The sequence below is a fragment of the Mytilus edulis genome, unplaced genomic scaffold (assembly GCF_963676685.1).
Source record: "Mytilus edulis unplaced genomic scaffold, xbMytEdul2.2 SCAFFOLD_1327, whole genome shotgun sequence".
Lineage (NCBI taxonomy): Eukaryota > Metazoa > Mollusca > Bivalvia > Mytilida > Mytilidae > Mytilus > Mytilus edulis.
In genome coordinates this window covers 1-16,858 of record NW_027268582.1, presented here as the reverse complement: position 1 = coordinate 16,858, position 16,858 = coordinate 1, and the positions used below count along the sequence as shown (strand labels likewise).

At 37.6% G+C, this 16,858-nt stretch overlaps 1 long non-coding RNA gene across 1 annotated transcript; it reads right to left on the bottom strand.

Moving 5' to 3' along the window:
• Positions 1–14,530: 14,530 nt before the first annotated feature.
• Positions 14,531–16,479, bottom strand: LOC139507816 (uncharacterized). The gene is made up of 2 exons (XR_011660864.1): positions 16,427–16,479; positions 14,531–15,503 (listed from the first exon to the last, which is right to left on the bottom strand). It is a non-coding gene; the product is annotated as an uncharacterized lncRNA (long non-coding RNA).
• Positions 16,480–16,858: the final 379 nt, after the last annotated feature.

Genomic DNA, 16,858 nt, shown 5'->3' with positions numbered 1-16,858 from the left:
CCTTTTCGCCTTTTCCACTTCGCGATGTCGCGTTTTCGCCTTATCGACCTATAGAATATGAAAGACGAAAACGCGAAAACGCTAATGGACTTCACCGGCCACCATAGACAACTGTAGTTCTCCTCTGCACTTATGAAGAAAGTTCCTAAACGTAATAAAATGAATTGTAACTTAAAATAACCAAATGTAGCTGCATTTGCTCCTTTCCGTTTACTTCTTTAGAATGATTTGTAAACAACATATGCTTAAGTAATAGAAGAAAAGAACCAATTGGATGATACTGACGAATGAGGGTTTAACGTCCAGTGACAAATATCATGTTCATATGAGAACGAGAACACGTTATATGCAGTACCCTGTGTTGTATTAGAAAGACACTTTCAGTCGGAATTGAGAACGTGCTACTTCGAACAGACACAAAAATTAAGGCTGATTGAAAACGTCAATAAACACGTCATGCATATTCCAGAGGCCAATCCATATCACGCTATATTGAAGTGACACACCCTTCAATAAAATGCAAAGAAAGTCAAAATGAAAATGTTCTTTCTAGGATACTGTGGCACCGTATTGTCATTTTTGTTTACTCAGGAACATCTCATTCTTCAATTTTTCAAGGAGAAAATATAAAGGTAGCAAAATTATTGTCGTGGCTAAATAACTCTTAACTGACACAATTTCAATTGTCCAACCCATTAACAGACTTTATTCCCATAATTTTCACTAAAACGTGGTATTATTCACGTTATTTTACAATTATCAAATATTTACTAATGTCAATTTATTTTTTAGAACCACAGTACTATTTTTTGTTCTTTAAATGGTATCTAAATTTGTTTGTTTCGCCTTTTATTAAAAAAATACTATGCGTATAAGCATAAATATTACATACTTGCGCGACGCCTTTTAGTTTTACTGAAAACTGCGCAGACTAAGAAATGTTTTTACAAGTGCAAAATGTTCTATGATAGATATCATTTTGTCAGACACTTTTCTTTTTTTGATTTGGTTCTTGTAACATGCCAAAAATCTGTATATTTAATAGTGTTTAACATTAAATTAAGCGTTTTACTCTTAACAGACGTATAACCAACCCGATTAACAGACCAATCGCCCATATAGCCGCATACTCAATATTTATTAACTGACCAATCTCTCGGTTAGCCGAGTGTCGGCCGTGTAATACGGTGTGCGCTGTATGGGCATTGTTTGAAATAGTGACATTCAACATCGGCAGTGCGTTAACATGAAGCTTATACTACATGTTTTGTATGGGCGTGGATTGAAATATTCAGTTAAAATAGTTGTTCGTTAACATGAAGCTTAAGTTATACGGCGTGCGTTGTTTGGTCATTGGTGGCTTGAAATATTAACATTCAACACTAAAAGTTCGTTAATATGAAGCTTATACAGTATGCTGTGTGGGCATGTGTTGAAATAGTATACATTTAGTGTTGGCTGGGACATAACATGTTATTAGTTTAATACTCCCAGGAGTTGGGTGGGCATGTATTGAAATACTTAGTTAACAATAGCAACCAGTAAAAAAAATGTAAGGGTTCCGCGGAACCCAGTGTCTCGCCTACTTTTGCTGTAAATCGCAAACTCAACAAAAAATTGAGGAAATAAGTCAATAAAAATATTCCTCTTGATACCATCTTTCGTTTTAAAGGAGCTTCTGTCCATGTTTGGAAAAATCAAGGATACTTTATGAATCTAATAAATGATCATGAAAGATTCACAAGTATAATAGAACGGATCAAAACAGAGACACAATGAATGGTTGTTTGTTAGAGAAAAAAAATTATTCCACGATCATAGGTTTAAATAGTCGTCTTCTTTTGTTTTACAGTGGCGGATCCAGAACTTTTCCTAAAGGGGGGGGGGGGGGGGTGGGGGGCGCTGACTGACCTAAGAGGGGGCCCGCTCCAGTCATGCTTCAATGGATATGATTCCCTATATAATCAACCAAATTTTTTTCCCACGAAAGGGGGGGGCGGCCCCCCAGCCCCCCCCCCTGGATCCGCCTATGTTTTATTTCCCTTTTACTCTCTTATCATCTCAATTTTTACCAATAATTAGATATAGGAAGATGTGGTATTAGTGCCAATGAGACAACTCTCTATCCAAGTCGCAGTTACAAAAGTGAACCATTATAGGTCAACGTGTTTGTTTTATTCACACATCGTTGTAAATATAATGGAAATTTATGTGGCTGTCATACAAGTGTATATATAGGTTTAGCTAACTATAAAACAACCAGGTTAAATACATCGTTTTTTCTACATTAGGAACGCTTTTTCCAAGTCAGAAATATGACAGTTGTCTATTCGTTTGATAAAATTGAGCTTTTGATTGTGCCATATGCTTAGGAACTTTCCGTTTTGAAATTTCCTCTGAATTCAGTATTTTGGTGATTTTACTTTTAATTTACAAGCAACTCTCCATGTCTCCGATATCAAGACTACCATAACATCTCACTCAATCTCCTCTGAATCATCATGCACTTACTCAATCTCCTCTAAATCATCAAGCACTCGCTCAATCTCCTCTAAATCACCATTCGCTCACTCAATCTCCTCTAAATCATAAAGCACTCGCTCAATCTCATCTAAATCATCAAGCACTCGCTCAATCTCCCTTAAATCATCATGCATAACTCAATCCCCGTATTACTCAATCTCCTTTAAATCATCACGAACTCGCTCAATCTCATCTAGACCATCAAGCACTCGTCAATAACCTCTAAATCATCAAGCACTCGTTCAATTTCCTCTGAATCATCATGCACTCGTCCAATCTCCTCTGAATCATCATGCGCTCACTCAATCTCATTTGAATCATCATGCACTCCCTAAATTTCCTCTTAATCATCATGCACTCACTCAATCTCCTCTGAATCATCATGTACTCACTCAATCTCCTCTGAATCATCATGCGCTCACTCACTTTCCTTTGAATCATCATAAACTCACTCAATCTTCTATGAATCATCTTGCACACACTCAATCTCCACTGAATCACCATGCACTCACATTCTCTTCTGAAACATAAAGCACTCGCTCAATTTCCTCTAAATCATCAACCACTCGCTCAATCTCCTCTGAATCATCATGCGCTCACTCACTTTCCTTTGAATCATCATAAACTCACTCAATCTTCTTTGAATCATCTTGTACACACTCAATCTCCACTGAATCACCATGCACTCACATTCTCTTCTGAAACACAAAGCACTCGCTCAATTTTCTCTAAATCATCAAGCACTCGCTCAATCTGCCTTAAATCATCATGCATAACACAATCTACGTATTACTCAATCTCCTTCAAATCATCACGAACTCGCTCAATCTCATCTAAACCATCAAGCACTCGCTCAATAACCTCTAAATCATCAAGCACTCGTTCAATTTCCTCTGAATCATCATGCATTCGTCCAATCTCATTTGAATCATCATGCGCTCACTCACTTTCCTTTGAATCCTCATGCACTCACTCAATCTCCTCTGAATCATCTTGCACACGCTCAATCTCCACTGAATCACCATGCACTCACATTCTCTTCTGAATCATTATGCACTCACTCAATCTCCTCTAAATCATCATGCACTCACATAATCTCCTCTGAACCATCATGCACTCACTCAATCTCATCTGAATCATCATGCACTCCCTCAATATCCTCTGAATCATCATGCACTCACTCAAATCTCTTCTGAATCATCATGCTCTAACTCAATCTCCTCTAAACCATCAAGCACTCGTTCAATTTACTCTGAATCATCATACACTCGTCCAATCTCCTCTGAATCATCATGCGCTCACTCAATCTCATTTGAATCATCATGCTCTCACTCAATCTCCTCTGAATCATCATGTACTCGCCCAATCTCCTCTGAATCATCATGCTCTAACTCAATCTACTTCGAATCATCATGCACTCACTCAATCTCCTCTGAAACATAATGCACTCACTAAATCTCCTCTGAATCATCATGCACCTACCTACCCAATCTCCTCTGAATCATCATGCACTCCCCCAATCTCCTCTGAATCATCCTGAACTCACTCAATCTCCTCTGAAAAATCATGCACTCACTCATTTTCCTTTGAAGCATTATGCACTCACTTAGTCTCCTCTGAATCATCATGCACTCGGTCAATCTCCTCTTAATTATTATGCACTCACTCAATCTCCTCTGAATTATCATGTACTCACTCAATCTCCTCTGAAACATCATGCGCTCACTCAAATCTCCTCTGCATCATCATGCTCTAACTCAATCTCCTCTGAATCATCATGTACTCACTCAATCTCCTCTGAATCATCATGCGCTCACTCACTTTCCTTTGAATCATCATAAACTCACTCAATCTTCTTTGAATCATCTTGCACACACTCAATCTCCACTGAATCACCATGCACTCACATTCTCTTCTGAAACATAAAGCACTCGCTCAATTTCCTCTAAATCATCAACCACTCGCTCAATCTCCTCTGAATCATCATGCGCTCACTCACTTTCCTTTGAATCATCATAAACTCACTCAATCTTCTTTGAATCATCTTGTACACACTCAATCTCCACTGAATCACCATGCACTCACATTCTCTTCTGAAACACAAAGCACTCGCTCAATTTTCTCTAAATCATCAAGCACTCGCTCAATCTGCCTTAAATCATCATGCATAACACAATCTACGTATTACTCAATCTCCTTTAAATCATCACGAACTCGCTCAATCTCATCTAGACCATCAAGCACTCGTCAATAACCTCTAAATCATCAAGCACTCGTTCAATTTCCTCTGAATCATCATGCACTCGTCCAATCTCCTCTGAATCATCATGCGCTCACTCAATCTCATTTGAATCATCATGCACTCCCTAAATTTCCTCTTAATCATCATGCACTCACTCAATCTCCTCTTAATCATCATGTACTCACTCAATCTCCTCTGAATCATCATGCGCTCACTCACTTTCCTTTGAATCATCATAAACTCACTCAATCTTCTTTGAATCATCTTGCACACACTCAATCTCCACTGAATCACCATGCACTCACATTCTCTTCTGAAACATAAAGCACTCGCTCAATTTCCTCTAAATCATCAACCACTCGCTCAATCTCCTCTGAATCATCATGCGCTCACTCACTTTCCTTTGAATCATCATAAACTCACTCAATCTTCTTTGAATCATCTTGTACATACTCAATCTCCACTGAATCACCATGCACTCACATTCTCTTCTGAAACACAAAGCACTCGCTCAATTTTCTCTAAATCATCAAGCACTCGCTCAATCTGCCTTAAATCATCATGCATAACACAATCTACGTATTACTCAATCTCCTTTAAATCATCACGAACTCGCTCAATCTCATCTAGACCATCAAGCACTCGTCAATAACCTCTAAATCATCAAGCACTCGTTCAATTTCCTCTGAATCATCATGCACTCGTCCAATCTCCTCTGAATCATCATGCGCTCACTCAATCTCATTTGAATCATCATGCACTCCTTAAATTTCCTCTTAATCATCATGCACTCACTCAATCTCCTCTGAATCATCATGTACTCACTCAATCTCCTCTGAATCATCATGCGCTCACTCACTTTCCTTTGAATCATCATAAACTCACTCAATCTTCTTTGAATCATCTTGCACACACTCAATCTCCACTGAATCACCATGCACTCACATTCTCTTCTGAAACATAAAGCACTCGCTCAATTTCCTCTAAATCATCAACCACTCGCTCAATCTCCTCTGAATCATCATGCGCTCACTCACTTTCCTTTGAATCATCATAAACTCACTCAATCTTCTTTGAATCATCTTGTACACACTCAATCTCCACTGAATCACCATGCACTCACATTCTCTTCTGAAACACAAAGCACTCGCTCAATTTTCTCTAAATCATCAAGCACTCGCTCAATCTGCCTTAAATCATCATGCATAACACAATCTACGTATTACTCAATCTCCTTCAAATCATCACGAACTCGCTCAATCTCATCTAAACCATCAAGCACTCGCTCAATAACCTCTAAATCATCAAGCACTCGTTCAATTTCCTCTGAATCATCATGCATTCGTCCAATCTCCTCTGAATCATCATGCGCTCACCCAATCTCATTTGAATCATCATGCGCTCACTCACTTTCCTTTGAATCCTCATGCACTCACTCAATCTCCTCTGAATCATCTTGCACACGCTCAATCTCCACTGAATCACCATGCACTCACATTCTCTTCTGAATCATTATGCACTCACTCAATCTCCTCTAAATCATCATGCACTCACATAATCTCCTCTGAACCATCATGCACTCACTCAATCTCATCTGAATCATCATGCACTCCCTCAATATCCTCTGAATCATCATGCACTCACTCAAATCTCTTCTGAATCATCATGCTCTAACTCAATCTCCTCTAAACCATCAAGCACTCGTTCAATTTACTCTGAATCATCATACACTCGTCCAATCTCCTCTGAATCATCATGCGCTCACTCAATCTCATTTGAATCATCATGCTCTCACTCAATCTCCTCTGAATCATCATGTACTCGCCCAATCTCCTCTGAATCATCATGCTCTAACTCAATCTACTTCGAATCATCATGCACTCACTCAATCTCCTCTGAAACATAATGCACTCACTAAATCTCCTCTGAATCATCATGCACCTACCTACCCAATCTCCTCTGAATCATCATGCACTCCCCCAATCTCCTCTGAATCATCCTGAACTCACTCAATCTCCTCTGAAAAATCATGCACTCACTCATTTTCCTTTGAAGCATTATGCACTCACTTAGTCTCCTCTGAATCATCATGCACTCGGTCAATCTCCTCTTAATTATTATGCACTCACTCAATCTCCTCTGAATTATCATGTACTCACTCAATCTCCTCTGAAACATCATGCGCTCACTCAAATCTCCTCTGCATCATCATGCTCTAACTCAATCTCCTCTGAATCATCATGTACTCACTCAATCTCCTCTGAATCATCATGCGCTCACTCACTTTCCTTTGAATCATCATAACTCACTCAATCTTCTTTGAATCATCTTGCACACACTCAATCTCCACTGAATCACCATGCACTCACATTCTCTTCTGAACATAAAGCACTCGCTCAATTTCCTCTAAATCATCAACCACTCGCTCAATCTCCTCTGAACTCTCATGCGCTCACTCACTTTCCTTTGAATCATCATAAACTCACTCAATCTTCTTTGAATCATCTTGTACACACTCAATCTCCACTGAATCACCATGCACTCACATTCTCTTCTGAAACATAAAGCACTCGCTCAATTTCCTCTAAACTCATCAACACTCGCTCAATCTCCTCTGAATCATCATGCGCTCACTCACTTTCCTTTGAATCATCATAAACTCACTCAATCTTCTTTGAATCATCTTGTACACACTCAATCTCCACTGAATCACCATGCACTCACATTCTCTTCTGAAACACAAAGCACTCGCTCAATTTTCTCTAAATCATCAAGCACTCGCTCAATCTGCCTTAAATCATCATGCATAACACAATCTACGTATTACTCAATCTCCTTCAAATCATCACGAACTCGCTCAATCTCATCTAAACCATCAAGCACTCGCTCATAACCTCTAAATCATCAAGCACTCGTTCAATTTCCTCTGAATCATCATGCATTCGTCCAATCTCCTCTGAATCATCATGCGCTCACCCCAATCTCATTTGAATCATCATGCGCTCACTCACTTTCCTTTGAATCCTCATGCACTCACTCAATCTCCTCTGAATCATCTTGCACACGCTCAATCTCCACTGAATCACCATGCACTCACATTCTCTTCTGAATCATTATGCACTCACTCAATCTCCTCTAAATCATCATGCACTCACATAATCTCCTCTGAACCATCATGCACTCACTCAATCTCATCTGAATCATCATGCACTCCCTCAATATCCTCTGAATCATCATGCACTCACTCAAATCTCTTCTGAATCATCATGCTCTAACTCAATCTCCTCTAAACCATCAAGCACTCGTTCAATTTACTCTGAATCATCATACACTCGTCCAATCTCCTCTGAATCATCATGCGCTCACTCAATCTCATTTGAATCATCATGCTCTCACTCAATCTCCTCTGAATCATCATGTACTCGCCCAATCTCCTCTGAATCATCATGCTCTAACTCAATCTACTTCGAATCATCATGCACTCACTCAATCTCCTCTGAAACCTAATGCACTCACTAAATCTCCTCTGAATCATCATGCACCTACCTACCCAATCTCCTCTGAATCATCATGCACTCCCCCAATCTCCTCTGAATCATCCTGAACTCACTCAATCTCCTCTGAAAAATCATGCACTCACTCATTTTCTTTGAAGCATTATGCACTCACTTAGTCTCCTCTGAATCATCATGCACTCGGTCAATCTCCTCTTAATTATTATGCACTCACTCAATCTCCTCTGAATTATCATGTACTCACTCAATCTCCTCTGAAACATCATGCGCTCACTCAAATCTCCTCTGCATCATCATGCTCTAACTCAATCTCCTCTGAATCATCATGTACTCACTCAATCTCCTCTGAATCATCATGCGCTCACTCACTTTCCTTTGAATCATCATAAACTCACTCAATCTTCTTTGAATCATCTTGCACACACTCAATCTCCACTGAATCACCATGCACTCACATTCTCTCTGAAACATAAAGCACTCGCTCAATTTCCTCTAAATCATCAACCACTCGCTCAATCTCCTCTGAATCATCATGCGCTCACTCACTTTCCTTTGAATCATCATAAACTCACTCAATCTTCTTTGAATCATCTTGTACACACTCAATCTCCACTGAATCACCATGCACTCACATTCTCTTCTGAAACACAAAGCACTCGCTCAATTTTCTCTAAATCATCAAGCACTCGCTCAATCTGCCTTAAATCATCATGCATAACACAATCTACGTATTACTCAATCTCCTTTAAATCATCACGAACTCGCTCAATCTCATCTAGACCATCAAGCACTCGTCAATAACCTCTAAATCATCAAGCACTCGTTCAATTTCCTCTGAATCATCATGCACTCGTCCAATCTCCTCTGAATCATCATGCGCTCACTCAATCTCATTTGAATCATCATGCACTCCCTAAATTTCCTCTTAATCATCATGCACTCACTCAATCTCCTCTGAATCATCATGTACTCACTCAATCTCCTCTGAATCATCATGCGCTCACTCACTTTCCTTTGAATCATCATAAACTCACTCAATCTTCTTTGAATCATCTTGCACACACTCAATCTCCACTGAAATCACCATGCACTCACATTCTCTTCTGAAACATAAAGCACTCGCTCAATTTCCTCTAAATCATCAACCACTCGCTCAATCTCCTCTGAATCATCATGCGCTCACTCACTTTCCTTTGAATCATCATAAACTCACTCAATCTTCTTTGAATCATCTTGTACACACTCAATCTCCACTGAATCACCATGCACTCACATTCTCTTCTGAAACACAAAGCACTCGCTCAATTTTCTCTAAATCATCAAGCACTCGCTCAATCTGCCTTAAATCATCATGCATAACACAATCTACGTATTACTCAATCTCCTTTAAATCATCACGAACTCGCTCAATCTCATCTAGACCCATCAAGCACTCGTCAATAACCTCTAAATCATCAAGCACTCGTTCATTCCTCTGAATCATCATGCCACTCGTCCAATCTCCTCTGAATCATCATGCGCTCACTCAATCTCATTTGAATCATCATGCACTCCCTAAATTTCCTCTTAATCATCATGCACTCACTCAATCTCCTCTGAATCATCATGTATCACTCAATCTCCTCTGAATCATCATGCGCTCACTCACTTTCCTTTGAATCATCATAAACTCACTCAATCTTCTTTGAATCATCTTGCACACACTCAATCTCCACTGAATCACCATGCACTCACATTCTCTTCTGAAACATAAAGCACTCGCTCAATTTCCTCTAAATCATCAACCACTCGCTCAATCTCCTCTGAATCATCATGCGCTCACTCACTTTCCTTTGAATCATCATAAACTCACTCAATCTTCTTTGATCATCTATGTACATACTCAATCTCCACTGAATCACCATGCACTCACATTCTCTTCTGAAACACAAAGCACTCGCTCAATTTTCTCTAAATCATCAAGCACTCGCTCAATCTGCCTTAAATCATCATGCATAACACAATCTACGTATTACTCAATCTCCTTTAAATCATCACGAACTCGCTCAATCTCATCTAGACCATCAAGCACTCGTCAATAACCTCTAAATCATCAAAGCACTCGTTCAAATTCCTCTGAATCATCATGCACTCGTCCAATCTCCTCTGAATCATCATGCGCTCACTCAATCTCATTTGAATCATCATGCACTCCTTAAATTTCCTCTTAATCATCATGCACTCACTCAATCTCCTCTGAATCATCATGTACTCACTCAATTCTCCCTCTGAATCATCATGCGCTCACTCACTTTCCTTTGAATTCATCATAAACTCACTCAATCTTCTTTGAATCATCTTGCACACACTCAATCTCCACTGAATCACCATGCACTCACATTCTCTTCTGAACATAAAGCACTCGCTCCAATTTCCTCTAAATCATCAACCACTCGCTCAATCTCCTCTGAATCATCATGCGCTCACTCACTTTCCTTTGAATCATCATAAACTCACTCAATCTTCTTTGAATCATCTTGTACACACTCAATCTCCACTGAATCACCATGCACTCACATTCTCTTCTGAAACACAAAGCACTCGCTCAATCTGCCTTAAATCATCATGCATAACAACAATCTACGTATTACTCAATCTCCTTTAAATCATCACGAACTCGCTCAATCTCATCTAAACCATCAAGCACTCGCTCAATAACCTCTAAATCATCAAGCACTCGTTCAATTTCCTCTGAATCATCATGCATTCGTCCAATCTCCTCTGAATCATCATGCGCTCACCCAATCTCATTTGAATCATCATGCGCTCACTCACTTTCCTTGAATCCTCATGCACTCACTCAATCTCCTCTGAATCATCTTGCACACGCTCAATCTCCACTGAATCACCATGCACTCACATTCTCTTCTGAATCATTATGCACTCACTCAATCTTCTCTAAATCATCATGCACTCCACATAATCTCCTCTGAACCATCATGCACTCACTCAATCTCATCTGAATCATCATGCACTCCCTCAATATCCTCTGAATCATCATGCACTCACTCAAATCTCTTCTGAATCATCATGCTCTAACTCAATCTCCTCTAAACCATCAAGCACTCGTTCAATTTACTCTGAATCATCATACACTCGTCCAATCTCCTCTGAATCATCATGCGCTCACTCAATCTCATTTGAATCATCATGCTCTCACTCAATCTCCTCTGAATCATCATGTACTCGCCCAATCTCCTCTGAATCATCATGCTCTAACTCAATCTACTTCGAATCATCATGCACTCACTCAATCTCCTCTGAAACATAATGCACTCACTAAATCTCCTCTGAATCATCATGCACCTACCTACCCAATCTCCTCTGAATCATCATGCACTCCCCCAATCTCCTCTGAATCATCCTGAACTCACTCAATCTCCTCTGAAAAATCATGCACTCACTCATTTTCCTTTGAAGCATTATGCACTCACTTAGTCTCCTCTGAATCATCATGCACTCGGTCAATCTCCTCTTAATTATTATGCACTCACTCAATCTCCTCTGAATTATCATGTACTCACTCAATCTTCTCTGAAACATCATGCGCTCACTCAAATCTCCTCTGCATCATCAATGCTCTAACTCATCTCCTTCGAATCATCATGCACTCACTCAATCTCCTCTGAAACATCATGCACTCACTTAATCTCCTCTGAACCATCATACACTCATGCAATCTCCTCTGAACCATCATACACTCACTTAATCTCCTCTGAATCATCATACACTCACCCCAATCTCCTCTAAACCATCATCCACTCACTCAATCTCTTCTGAAAAATCATGCACTCACTTAATCTCCTCTGAATCATTATACACCTCACCCATTCTCCTCTGAACCATCATGCACTCCCTCATTCTCCTCTGAAGCATTATGCACTCACTTAGTCTCCTCTGAATCATCGTTCATGCACTCGGCCAATCTCCTCTAAATCATCATGCACTCACTCAATCTCCTCTGAATCATTATGCACTCACCCAATCTCCTCTGAACCATCATGCACTCACTCGATCTCATCTGAATCATCATGCACTCACTCAATCTCCTCTAAAACATCATGCACTCACTAAATCTCCTCTGAACCATCATGCACTCACTCAATCTCCTCTGAAACATCATGCACTCACATAATCTTTTCTGAACCATCATACACTCACCAATATCCTCTGAACCATCATGCACTCACTTAACCTCCTCTGAATCATCATGCACTCACCCAATCTCCTCTAAACCATCATGCACCAACTCAATCTCCTCTTAATCAACACGCACTCACCCAATCTCCTCTGAACCATCATGCACTCACTCGATCTCATCTGAATCATCATGCACTCACTAAATCTCCTTTGAATCATTATGCAATCACTCAATCTTCTCCGAAAACATTAAAAAAAATTGCTCCTGAGAATTTTTTTGTATGTTGCGGTTTTTATAAGAACTAATGCATTATACCCATGTTTGATTTGTTCCATGTCGGCCATGTTGGTTGCAGGCCTGCCCTAGAATGAAGACACACCCAAAGACACCAATGTGTGTGTCAAATACATGTATTTAATATACAAGTGCGGTAAAGAGTTGTGTAACTGTGAATTGAGTTTTTATTACATGTTGATTAGTATGAAGGTCAGATTGCTGGGTTATTTGAAATGTAAAATACAGCTGTTAATCATGTTAATTGACATAGAAAAGTTATATTATTCTTCTGTTGGATCCAGCCCAGAGCCTGTCAACCTTACTGGAGCATTTGAGATCAATTTTTTTTCCCCTTTTACTTTTCTTCAATTTATGAGTTTTAATGTCCTTTTTGTGTCTGCCACCTCTTGTTTATTGTAAGATCAGAGGCAGTCAGTGTTACACTTAATTATAGGATCAAAAGTTTGATGATGGTTGACAGCTTAATGGTCCAGCGGCAAATTAGGCACATATTCAGCATGTTCAGGAAGAGAATATGTTGATGTAATATGATTATTAATATATAAAAAAAAAAAGAAGATGTGGTATGATTGCCAATGAGACAACTCTTCACAAGAGACCAAAATAACACAAAAATTAACAACTATAGGTCCCTGTACGGGCCTTCACCAATGAGTAAAGCCCATAGTCGGCCATAAAAGGCCCCAAAATGACAATGTAAAACAATTCAAACAAAAAACTAAACTAACAGCCTAATTTCTGTACAAAAATTTGACAAAAAACAATATTTAACACATAAACAAACGACAACCACTGAATAACAGACTCCTGACTTGGGACAGGCACATACATACGGAATGTGGCGGGGTTACCCTGCTTTGTACTACACTTCCACACTAATCCAGATTCTGAACATTCTAGTTTTACAAGGTAACAGTCCCATGGCCAGGAAGACACGTATCCTAAATGGACATGTTTTTCTGTCTCCAAGCAGCCCAGTCTTTGCTTGTACTTCTTTTAAATGCCACATGTTTCGCAGAAATGCATCAAATACTTTTTAAAGTCTTTTGGCATGAAATAATGAAATGAAAGGATGGAATTCCAAAATTAAATCTCTGAAGTTAATTTATGCATAAACTGACATTTACATGGCAAGTATTTGGAACTATATTTCAGTGTATGTAGAGATATTGTGTGTAATATTGCTACATCCTGGTGATTTGGAACTTTATTTCAATGTATGTAGAAATGTTTGTGTCTAATACAGCTACATATCCTGGTGATGCCTTAAGAAAGATTTGAAAATAAAATTTCAATCTTTCCAAAACTACAGGCTGACAACTATTTTCTTTTATTCTTTTAATGTTTATCAATTAGAAATAAACTGTTTCTAGGTTTTAAATGAACACTTTTTATAATAAAATGTACATGTAGTGGAGATTGACTACTGAAATCAAGTTATTAAAGATCAATTTATTTATTTGTTTTCCAAAGAAAGGATAAAAGTTTGATAGGGTTCACTGCTCACTGTGGATAGGTAAACAATTTAAAATAAAGACTATTTGTAACATCGTCATTGGTTACCAATTGTTTTTTAATCCACTATATGTTCTTTGATTATTTCACCTTATTCTTTTCAGAAAATTAATATGCCATGAAAACTACTTGTAGATTATATAGAATCTTCCTAAGTAATTTGCATAAAAATAATTTTGAAGCGATACACTTATTACACCAAAATAACGTGACTCAAAATAATTTTGAATAGATTTTGTAATTATAATGAAGAATAAACACAATCTTGATCTTTTATTTGTTTCAGTGCACACTGGAAATACACTGGTTCCATTCAAGATGGTGTTCTGTGGGAATGGGTCATCTTGTTTAAAGAATTAATTTGTATGAATTACAATCAACAATTATATATATTACATGGAAAATAACATTGCAATTGGATTTCATTCATCACTGAAATAAACTTACATCTAATGAAAAGAAATATACAACATATAAACACTTAGTCTATAAATAAACTAATACTGTCAATGCAAATAGGAATTCTTCAATATTTACACATGTCAATGTGACGCTGATTATGTTTTGCCGTTAAATGCATTTGAATCTCACAGTTAGTTTGAATCCTCAATGATAGATGCCAGTGATCATGGAACACATCCTTGTGGAGGACTGACACCACTTTGTTTTGCACATGCCATTTAATTGCACCTTGTCATATTTATATAATGCCTTGTTATGAAAATTACAACACAAAAGTATATCACTGCATTAAGATATATTCCCATTTAATAAACTTTCCAACCTTTTCCGTCCTTTATCAAAGTGGATAAATATTAGCTATATCTTCACTTTGTTTCAAAAGTTTGGAGTTGACATTCTTCATAAACCAATCATTATTCTATCATTAACATCTCTTGTGATTCCAAAACCTGTAAAGTTTCACCTTTTATCAATGCAATAAAACTATCATTTGTATTAATGTCTGTTTTGCCTAATAAAGATGAAACTCACTTCCTTCATTTGAGAGAGAAACATATTTTGTATAAAACATCCATTTTGTTTTGTAATTCTCTCGAATCCAGTTAATCACACATGGAACAAACATTAATATTTTGAGGCAAACTGGTTCCTCTCCACAGTTAAAAAGTCACTATCTTTTTTCTCAATGTGGTGGCAGGGGACCATATCTCTCTCTTTCTAATGCAATCTGTCTTTGTATGGCCTCATGCTGAGCAGCTTGTGCTGATAACTGAAAGAAAATAATTATCTGTTATTAAACAATCATACAGGAGTCATGCATAGCAATTTATTATTTCGAAGAGGTTCTGTGTTTCAATATTCAGTAGTATTTACTATTAATGTTGCTGCTACCACTCTCTCTAATGTTTATATTTTTCAACTGTTCCTGATATTATTTAATGTCTTTGATAGGTTGTCTCTTTTGATACTTTTAGTATCCTTTTTCAATTGCCCTTTTGTATCCCTTCTTCTATTTCTTTTTGGTACCCCTTTTCTATTTCCTTTTGGTATCCCTTTTTTCTATTTTCTTTTAGTATCCCTATTCTTTTTTCTAACTTATCACATCTACAATATTTGTTATTATGTGTTATCTATTTCCCTTTAAAATATTTTGGGTATTATGGACCTTTAGTTGCACCCTTCATAATCATGCAGCCTCTATTGTCATAGCTTGGTGCCATAAGGGGTTATGACTGTAAGTGTTATTAAGGACAGACAATTTACTGATTTAAAAATCTAATAAAAGCACTTTTTTTTTTTTTAAACTTTTAAAAAATATATAAGAGAAATTAAGGCTTGAGAGTATATGCAATGGGATTTCTGTTATAAATAATATTTTTCAAGGGGCATAGCCATAACTTGTTTAAAACATTTGATCAGCATTTATTTTCAAACTTGTTCAAGATATTGGTGATATAAATCTATGATATAAGACTAATAAAAATCATGCCAGAATTGTACATGTTAAAGAGTGCTAACATTAGTCTGAATGGACAGACAGTAATTCTTATCCCCCCCCCCCTTTACAATGCGTTGCACAGAGGACAAAAAGATATGAAGATGTGGTATGATTGCCAATGAGACAAATCTCCACCTGAGACCGAATGATGTAGAAGTTTGCAACTATAGGTCACTGTACGGTCTTAACCATACCGCATAACTGTTTGATGCTGACTTTGAATACCAGTCCGACAAGGATGACTAATAAAAATTAAAAAAATAATGTTATAAAGTCAATTATAATGTATGAAAAAAATAAAACTAAGTTTTGCCTTTCAATTTTCTTGCATTTATCCGAAATATAAAAAAAAAAAGAAAAGAAATTTATTGGTACACAGTAATTTAGCCTAATATAGATTATACACATGTAATATTCAAGAAAATTGTTGTTAAAACATAAGAATTGTTAAAAATGTTCAATTTGTGCAGTTTGTTTGACATTTTCTTCTTCAAAACAATGTTCATGTCGTATCAAAGGGAAATAATCAAACATTTAAAATCCAAAATAAAACCATATGATTTCAAGATAAAGACGGATAAATGATTAAAATCCTGTGTCCATTATTTTATAAACATCAAGGCAAC